Here is a 9,725-nt window from a genome sequence, read left to right as displayed (position 1 = left end):
GGGTTGTGGACTGAGCAGGGAATGGGGGTTTTAATATTCCACCATATGTGTAAGCCTCTGCCACACATGGTATTTTCTCCACAGTATAAACCATTTCCAAATTACCTGTCCACTCAGTGAACCTGTCCATATGTGTTTACAGCGTGAAAATATGAGGGTCCCAAATCAAAACGTCGACTTTCCTGTTCCGCTGATGCTGCCTGACCTGCTGTGTTCCTGCAGCTCCACACTGCGTTGACTTTAACTAAAGCACCTGCAGTTCTTGCTATCCCATATTTGTTTACAGCCTCTTTGGTTTTCCCGACAGCTATCTCTCCCACCCAATTGAAGTCTTGTCAGTGAATTTGGAGACATTACACTTGTTCCCATTGTCTAAATCCCTGATATCAATTTTAAATGACTGTGGCTTTAGCAGTGACCCTCTGGCACCACCACTAATATCAGGTCACCAAGCTGAAAATGACCCTATTTACTGTCTATCAGCCAATTCTATACCCTCCAGAACCTTGCAAACACTGTAACACTCAGTACACAGTGTGCCTTAACATCACGATGCTACAGTGTACAGTTCTTGACATTTATCTTAAGACTATCATCTGAAAATTTCTTCCCTTCAAAAACCTGTAAAGATAGGAGAAGTCATCACTGTCAGTACAGGATGGAATTCAAATAAGTCCGGTCTGTATGGAATATAATTTCCTCTTTGTTCCCCAAACCTGTTTATCCCAGTCCCACATACTCTTCATTCTCCCTGGGCTGAAATCCAAACTCATCTCTCTATTTACTTCCTCCACTTCAAGGTTTCCTTCTCAATCCTGAGCATGCCCAGATCACAGTCCACTTTTGCATGATTACACTGGCCTCTGAATGTTAGAGCAGACCGGTGCACGGGCACAGGGCTTTACTTAATGTGTGAAGAGCTTGCACAATGTGACCCCATCCCATCATGTATCCTTGGGGCTTCCCCCGCCTTTCCTGGAGATATTAGTTAGTTGTTTAATGGGAAGGAGGCTGAGGAATCAGCTGGGTCTGAGACAAGATGAACTCAGAGGAAGCTTCAGGGGTGAGAAATTAGTGGAAGATCCAACGTCAGGGCCTAGATGAAGTTGAGGCTTCAGAGAAGGCTTTGTCCAGTGAGTTATGGCAAGCTTTTTTCCTTCCACAGTTAACTGCCAATGATAATCAGGTCTAGATGATTTCACTGACTCTGTTACAACTGGTTTTCAGATCCCAGTCTGCAAATTATTCTCAATTAATATCCTGCGAAACAAATTCACCAGGCAACTGTCACAGTCAGACCAAGACTGATATCTAGAAAAAATAAACACTATCTTGGTTTCAGTTTGCTGTGTGCAAGTCACCCTCTTCATATCTCCCCAACATCCACCCACAGGAAGAAATCTGTGTTTACGGTGACCCATGCTCAGAACTGATGATATCCAGGAACGCGTCAATTTATATTCAGAAGCTAGCTTGGGGGAGGGGTAAGGAGTAAACGTTAGGTGAGGATACAGCCCAAAGTGAGAGAAGAGCAGCTGAACAGACAAAGGAGTGAATAACAATCTGGCTCGGAGAGTGAATAGCTGCTGATGAGGACAGTTCCTAACAACACAAAGCGGGTAATGGCAGGTGACTGTTGAGAAGGCCTGATGTGTGTGGTTGGGGGTTAGAGCATTGGAGAGCTCAGGCCCTAAAATTACTGAACTCGACATTGAGTCCAGAAGGCTGTTGAGTCCCCAAGCAGAAAACGAGGTGTTATTCTTACAGCTTGTGCTGAGTTTCGCTTGAGCACTGGAGCAATCCTGAGACATGGATGTTGGCCAGGGAACAGGATGGTGTGTTAAAGTAGCAGACAACAAAAAGCTTGGATTTTTTTTGTCAGCAGTACATAGATGTTCTGCAAAGCTGTCACCCAGTGTACACTTTGTTTCCCCAGTGTAGAGGAGACCACATTGTGAGCAGCCAATGCAATAGACGAGATTGTGGGAAGTGCAGATAAAATGTTGTTTCACCTGGAAGGTATATTTAGGCTTTGGGATACTGAGGAAGGGGGAGGCAAAAGGGCAGGTGTTACAGCTTTGGCGATTGTAGGGGGTGGTTCTGTGGGGCTGTTCAGCGGGTGGTTGGGGGGTTGTTAGCAGTGAATGAAGAGTGGGTGAGAGTGTCCAGGAGGTAACAAAGGGAGGAGAGGGGGATTTGTGTGCAGTAGTGGCATCTCATTGGACATGGAGGAAATGCTGCTGATCTTCTGGATGTGGATGCTGGTGGGACAGTAGGTAAAGAGAGGGGTGACCCTATCGCTGTTGTGGGAGAGGAGAGAGGAGGGAAGGGTGGAAGTGCAGGAGATGGGTCAGACCTGGCTGAGGGCCCTGTCAACATTGGTGCTGGGGAATGCTCGGTTGAGGAAGAATGTGGACCTTTCAGACGCTCCCTTCTTGAAGTTGGCCTGTATTGGAAGAGATGCAATGCAGACAGAGGAACTGGGAGAATGGATTGGAGTCTTTACAGGAAATTGGGTGAGTGGATATAACGTTCAGGTAACTGTGGAATAATTTTAGGGCCCGAATTCTCCCATGTCCCAGCCCCCTTCCCCACACATCAAGACTTGTTATTACAGAGTCCGTCATCCATCGTTGGCCACTACCAGTCTCTATTAACAGCCATTCATCCTCCGAGACAGATGGTGATCCACGCCTTTATCTGTCCAATTGCTCTTCTCTCTCTCTATGGGTTCTATCCCCACCTATCGTTTACTCCATACCCTTCCTGTCACCCTACCTTCCACATTCAAACCAACAAATTCCGAGCTACTATCAGTTCTGAGGAAGGTTCACCGAACCTGAAACATTAATTTTGATTTCTCTTCACAGATGCTGCCAGACTTGCTGAGGTTCTCCAGCATTTTTTTATTTTTGTTTCTGATTTACAGCATTCACAGTTCTTTCAGTTTTCATTTACCAGGAGGTTCTAAGTCCGGTCCAGCAGCCTGCACTGCATGTTCATAAAACCTCTTGCTGAATCCATCTTTCTCCTGATCTTCTCTATCCCTCCTATCCCAATCTTTTCCATCATCTCCCTTTACACTCACTGAGGTGACACAGCACCTGCACAGTTCTTGCTTACATGTTGTCTTTCCAACCTGCCCCTCATTCACTCCCATTGGCTGGATAACCAGCCAGTTGCTCCCGGTTACACCCACTTTCTTCCTATAAGTCCAGAGCTGCCATCAATCTGCCAGGTCCTGCTGTGAGGCAGGAAGTGAGTGGCAGGAGCATCCCTCTTTCTGCCCTGAGATAGGCTTAGTGGTATCCCAGAGCGCAGAGGCTGTTCATCTGGCTGCTTTTAGAAATGCTGCAAATCTGCCCCAACTTCCCTGCAATTTGCCCATAACCTCCACATCTCTCTTTAAAAAGAGAAATTCAAAATTTCTTTTGAGAATAACTGTTCACTCAGCATCCAGCTTTCGTTCAGACAATTCCAGATCCTCAGAACTTACTGAATGAAATAATTTTCACCCCACATTATTTTCCGAATTACCTGGAAGTTGTTTCTAACAGTCATGACTACGTTAATAATATTTCTCTCGGTCTCTCTCTGCAATTTAAATATCATGGAAACAAAACTGCACCTGGACTAAATCATTGCTTAACCTTCACAGCTCCAAGGAGAATAATCTGAGCTTCTGCTTCCACAAAAGAGTCACAGAGATGTGCAGCATAGAAACAGACCCTTTAGTCCAACTCGTCCATGCCAATTTGGTATCCTAAATTAATGTTTCCCATTTGTCAGCATTTGCCCTATATCACTCTAAACCCTTTCTATTCATGTACCCAACCAGATGCTTCGACTTATTCTGTGCATGTACAACGCTCATCTTGAAAACCTTGCCCTTTTGATCACTTAACTTTTTCCCTCTTTAAACCTACGCCCTCTAGTTTTGGACTCACCTAACCCAGGAAAAAAAAAGTCCTGGCTGTTCATCCTATCTATGCCCCTCATGATTTTATAAAGCTTCCATAAAGGTCACCCCTCAGGCTCTGATGCTCCAGGGAAAATAGCCCCAGTCTATTCAGCCTCTCCCTATAGCTCAAACACTCGACGCCTGGCAACATCATTGTGAATCTTTCCTGTGTCCTTTCAACTTTAACAACATCTTTCTATTGCAGGAAACCAGAAGTGGCCTAAACAATGTCCCGTACAGCCGCAACATGGCATTGTAACTCCTGTGCTCAACACATTGACCAAAATAGGCAAGCGTACCAAACACCTTCTTTACTGCCCTATCCGCCTGCAACTTCACTTTCAAGGAACAGTGAAACTGCACCTCAAGGTCTCTTTGTTCGGCAACACTTCCCAGGATCTTACTATTAAGTGTATAAGTCCTGTCCTGATTTGCCTTTCCAAAATGCAATACCTCACATTTATCTAAATTAACCCCCATCTGCCACACCTTGGCCCATTTGATCATGGTCCCACTGTCCTCTTTGCCATGCACTGCAGCTCCAATTTTGGTGTCTTCTGTAAACTTACTGTCCATACCTCCTATATACATATCTAAATAATTTATATAAGTGATATAGCAGCAGATCCAGTATCAAACCTTGCAGTACACCACTGTTCACAGGCCTCCAGCCAGAAAAGTAACCCTCCACCACTACCCATTATCTCCGACCTTCAAGTGAAGTTTGTATCCAAATGGCTAGTTCCCCCTGTAATCCATATTATCTCACCTTGCTAACTTGTCTATTATGTGGAACCTTGTTCAATGTCTCTCTGAAGTCCACATTGGCAATGCCCACACCTCTGCCTTCATCAGTTTTCTTTATCACTTCTGCAAAAAACTCAATCAAGTTAGGGAGGCATGATTTCCATGCACAAAGCCATGTTGGCTATGCTGAACCATTCCTTGTCTTTCCAAGTACATGTAAATCTTGTCCCTCAGAATCCCTTCCAACAACTTGCCTGCCAATGACTTCAGGCTCTCCGATCTGTTGTTCCCTGACCTTTCCTCACAACCTTTCCGAAATAATTACATCCGTTTTCCAGCACTTCATTTGTGGCTATCGCTGATATAAATATTTCAGCAAGAGTCCCAGAAATCACTGACCCAGCTGTCCACAAAGTTTTGGGATGGGCCTGATCAGGTCACAGGGATTTATCCACTTTTATGCAATTTAAGACATTAGAAACTCTTCCTCTTCTGTTTGATAGACACTTTCAAGTTTTCACTATTTATTTCTCCACATTCTCTAGCTTCTCTACGTTTGTCCAGTAAAATCTGACATGAAATACTCACACAGTATCTCTCCCACCTTCTGCAGTTCCATAGGTGGACTTGTTGATATTTCGGGGCTCTATTCTCTGCCAAGTTACTCTTTTATCTTTGATGTATATGTAGAATATCTTTGGATTCTCCTTAAACCTATTCCATAAACTGTCTCATGCCCCCTTTTTGCCCTTCTGATTTCCCTCTTGAGTATACTCCAAATGCACTTATACTCCTCCAGGGATTCACTCAAACCCAGTTGCCTATACCTTACATGTGTCTTCTCCATTTTCTTGACAAGTGCCTCCATTTGTCTCATCATCAATCATTCTCTACACTTGACAGTCTTGCTTTTAACAGGAACATACTGTCTCTGTACTCTTGTTGTCTTATTTTTGAAGGCCTGTACAGGCAATGGCAGATGAAGACACAGAAACGATCATTATCACTAAAAAGGTATTATTGGGAAGCTAACGGCTCTAGGTAGACACGTCTCTTGGCCCTGATTGAATGCATCCCAAGGAACTAAAAGAGATGGCAGGGCAAATAGCAAATGTGCGTGTGACAATTCACTAAAAAAATGCTGGACTCTGGGACGGTTGCGGCAGATTGGAAAACAGTAAATGTGATGCCACTATTTAGAAAGAAGGTGGACAAAATGTGGGTAACTATAGACCCGTTAGCTTTACTTCTGTTGTGGGGAAACTTCTTGAATCTATAACAGATAAAACAGCGAGACATCTGAATAGAAATTGTCCCAAACAGTAGACACAGCATGTATTAATGAAAGGCAGGTCATGTTTAACTACTTTACTGGAATTCTTTGAGGATATTACACAATGGGCAATGGATAACCAGTGGATGTGGTGTATCTGGATTTCCAGAAGTCATTTGACAAGTTGCCACACGAAACACTGTTCCAAAAGGTAAGGATGCATGACATTATGGGTAAGAATTAGCATGGATCGGGAATTATTTAACTAACCATAAGCAAAGTTTGAGGATAAATGGGCATTTGGATTAGTGTTGGGACCCAATTGTTTACAATTTACCCAGATAATTTGAAGATAGAGAACAGTGTAGTGTGTCATAGTTTGCAGATGACTCTTAGACGAGATGTAGAGCAAAGTGTGCAAAGGCCACTGTAAGTGTGTAGAGGGATACAGATCGGTTAAATGAGTGGGCAAGGGTCTGGCAGAAGGAGTACAGTGTGGGTAAATGTGAGGTCAACCATTTTGGTAGGAATAACAGGAAATTGGACTCATCTTAATGGCAAAAGATCAGTGCATACTGCTGTGCTGGGGGAGCTGGGTGTCCATATGTATGGATCACAAAAAGTTGGCTTGCAGGTGCAGCAATTAATTAAGATGGTGAAAGGAATGCTACGCTTCATTGATAGAGCAATGGGGTTTAAAAACAAGGAAATTATGATGCAGCTGTATGGGTTCTGGTGAGGTTATGCCTGGAGTATTGTGTTCAGCTTTGGTCTCTACTTCAGCAAGGATGTACTGGCACTGGAGGGAGTGCAAAGGAGGTTTACTGGTTTGATTCTGGAGTTGTGAGGGTTGGCAAACGACAAAAGATTGAGTTGACTGGTACTACACTCGTCAGAATTGTGAATAATTCGGTGGAGGCATCTTACAGAGAACTATAAAATTATGAAGGGAATAGATGGGATAGAAGCCGCGAGGTTGTTTCCACTGGCGGGTGAACGAGACAGCATAGCCTCAAAATAAGGGGGAGCAGATCTAGAATGAGTTGAGGAGGAACTTCTTCAGTTAAAGGATTGTGAGTTTGTGGAATTCCCTGCTGAGTGAAGCAATTGAAGCTACATTCTTGAATGTTTTTAAGGCAAAGGTAGATTTTTGAGCTGGAAAGGAATACAGCATTATGGTGAGCCAGCAGGAAGGTGCAACTGAGTCCATAAAAATATTACCCATGATTATATTGAATGGCGGAGCAGGTTCAGCGGGGCCAGATGGCCTATACCTGCTCTTATTTCTTATGTTCCCACTAACCAGCCATCCATTTACCAGTGTATAGCTCCCCCAGTTTAAATTAAATTTTGAAAGTTTTTGCCGCGTACTGTCAAAATTAACCTTAGTCGAATTTTGAACTTTAACTTTTAGATACAGCCTATCCTTGTCCATAACTATTTTTAATCTAATAGAATCCCTACAGCGTGGAAGCAGGCGATTTGACCCATCAAATCCACACTGACCCTCTGAAGAGCTTGCTATCCTAGTCCTGTAATGCTGCATTTCCCATGGCCAATCCATCTTGCGTGCACATCCCTGGACACTATGGGCAATCCATCCAACCTGCATATCTTTGGAGTGTGGGAGGAAACCAAAGCACCTGGAGGAAACCCATGCAGACAGAGGGAAAGTTTGCAAACTCCACATGGAGTGTGACAGGTTGGAATGAACAACAGCAGAATTGTATTCCAGCGCAATATTTAATCTCATAACCCAGTGCATCTCACACTTAACTAGTACCATCAATCCAGGCGATAAGCACTGATTGAATGGATAGTACAGGAAGGCATGCCAGGAGCAGCACCAAACATACCTAAAACTGATGTACCAACCTGGTAAAGTTACTAAACAGGACCACCTGCATGCCAAACAGCATAAACAGCAAGTGACAGATCTATGTGACTCCACGACCAACAGATGACATCTAAGCTCTGCAGTTTTGCTACAGCCAGTCGTGAATGGTGATGGACAATTAAATAACTAACTGGGGCATACAGCACAAAAATCACCACCGTACTGGAGAAGCCTAACACATTCGCACAAAAAACAAGACTTGGGACAATCTCCAGCCACAAGTGGCAAGTGGATGATCAATCTCCAGGCTTCTCTAGAGGTCACCAACATTACAGGTGCAAGTTTCCAGACAATTTGATTCATGTCACATAGTATAAAGAAATGAACTCACTGTGCAAAGGCTACAGGCCCTGCCAACCTTCTGGCAATAGTACTGATGAACTGTTCTCCAGAACCCGCTACCTGCCAAGCCAAGCTGTTCCAGTACTTCTACAGCACAGACATCCTTGACAATGTAGAACATTGCCCGGGTATGTTCAGCACAAAAACACAGAGTAAATACAACCCGGCCAACTTCCCCTCCATCCATCTACTTTTGATCATGAAAGTAAACGAGAAGTGTCACCAACAGTGCTGTCCAGCAGCAGCTGCTCAGAAATAACCTGCTCAGCGACATCCAGCTTCAATTCCTCAAGGGGCACTCAGCTCTTGACTTTATTACACACTTCATTCACAACTAACAAATGACTGAATTGCAGGGGGGGAGGTGAGAGTGACAGCCATGTTCCACACCGAGATCACCTATTTCCGCTTTTGTGACATCACCTGATTCCACCCTACTCTCACGCAATCCCGTGTTAGCTCTGGACTTAACTATCCAAACACACACCTAGCGGGCCTCCCTCATTCAATTTCCCTGTAATCTGAAATACATCTAAAACTCTGCTGCCCACATATTCACTTGTACCAAAACTTGATCCCCCATCAAAAGGCTTCTATTTATAAACAACACTTTAAAATTTGTACCCCTGATTTAAATCCTGGTTAGGATCATGCTTATCTCCCTGTACCACACAACCTTTGAGAGTTCAACAACAGATTTTGTTTCAGACTCCAACAATGCACTTTTTCACTGCTTCATGACAAGTAGCTGTTTCTTTAGTTGCTGAGGCAACAATAGAATTACCACCCTCAACCTCTCAAGTCTGTTTTCCAGCTTTAAGATATTCCTGAAAACCTGCTCATTTGGGAGTGATTTTGGTCACCTGTCTTAATGTCTCCATCTGTGGCCTCACATCAAAAGTTCCGAAGAGAATATTTTCGTCAAATTATATATGATATAAAAATACAAACCACTGCTGATTTGGAATTTCATAAACTTTTCACTGTCGCTGGGTGAATGATCTGTAACTTCTTATCTAAAAGCATTGTGGAAGGACCATCACCATACAAACTGTAGCAGGACAAGGGAGTCGAACATCACCTTTGCCTCAGGCATGAGGGGCCTTGGCAATAATTACTGGTATCTGTGGAGGGAGAAACAGTTGATATTTTAGGGAATACGAAATGAATTACAATGAAAATGGTGCAGACAAGGGAGGCCCAGTTGTAGTATGGTGCACTGACCTCAACATTGCCGAGTAAAGATGCCAGCTCTGTGACCCCTCCTCCTATCACCCTCTTGATCATCACCCCACCCCCGAGCACCAAACCATCATCTCCCAAACCATCCACAACCTCATCACTCAGGTGACCTCCCACCCACAGCCTCTCACCTCATTGTTCCCCGACCCCGAACCACCCGCTTCTATCTCCTTCCCAAAAAACACAAACCTGACTGCCCTGGTCGATCCATTGTCTTCGCCTGCTCCTGTGCCACCGAACTTATCTCCACCTATCGCAACTCC

The sequence above is a fragment of the Stegostoma tigrinum genome, chromosome 7, assembly GCF_030684315.1.
Source record: "Stegostoma tigrinum isolate sSteTig4 chromosome 7, sSteTig4.hap1, whole genome shotgun sequence".
In the NCBI taxonomy this organism is placed as follows: Eukaryota; Metazoa; Chordata; class Chondrichthyes; order Orectolobiformes; family Stegostomatidae; genus Stegostoma; species Stegostoma tigrinum.
Note: the sequence above shows the minus strand (reverse complement) of the source record.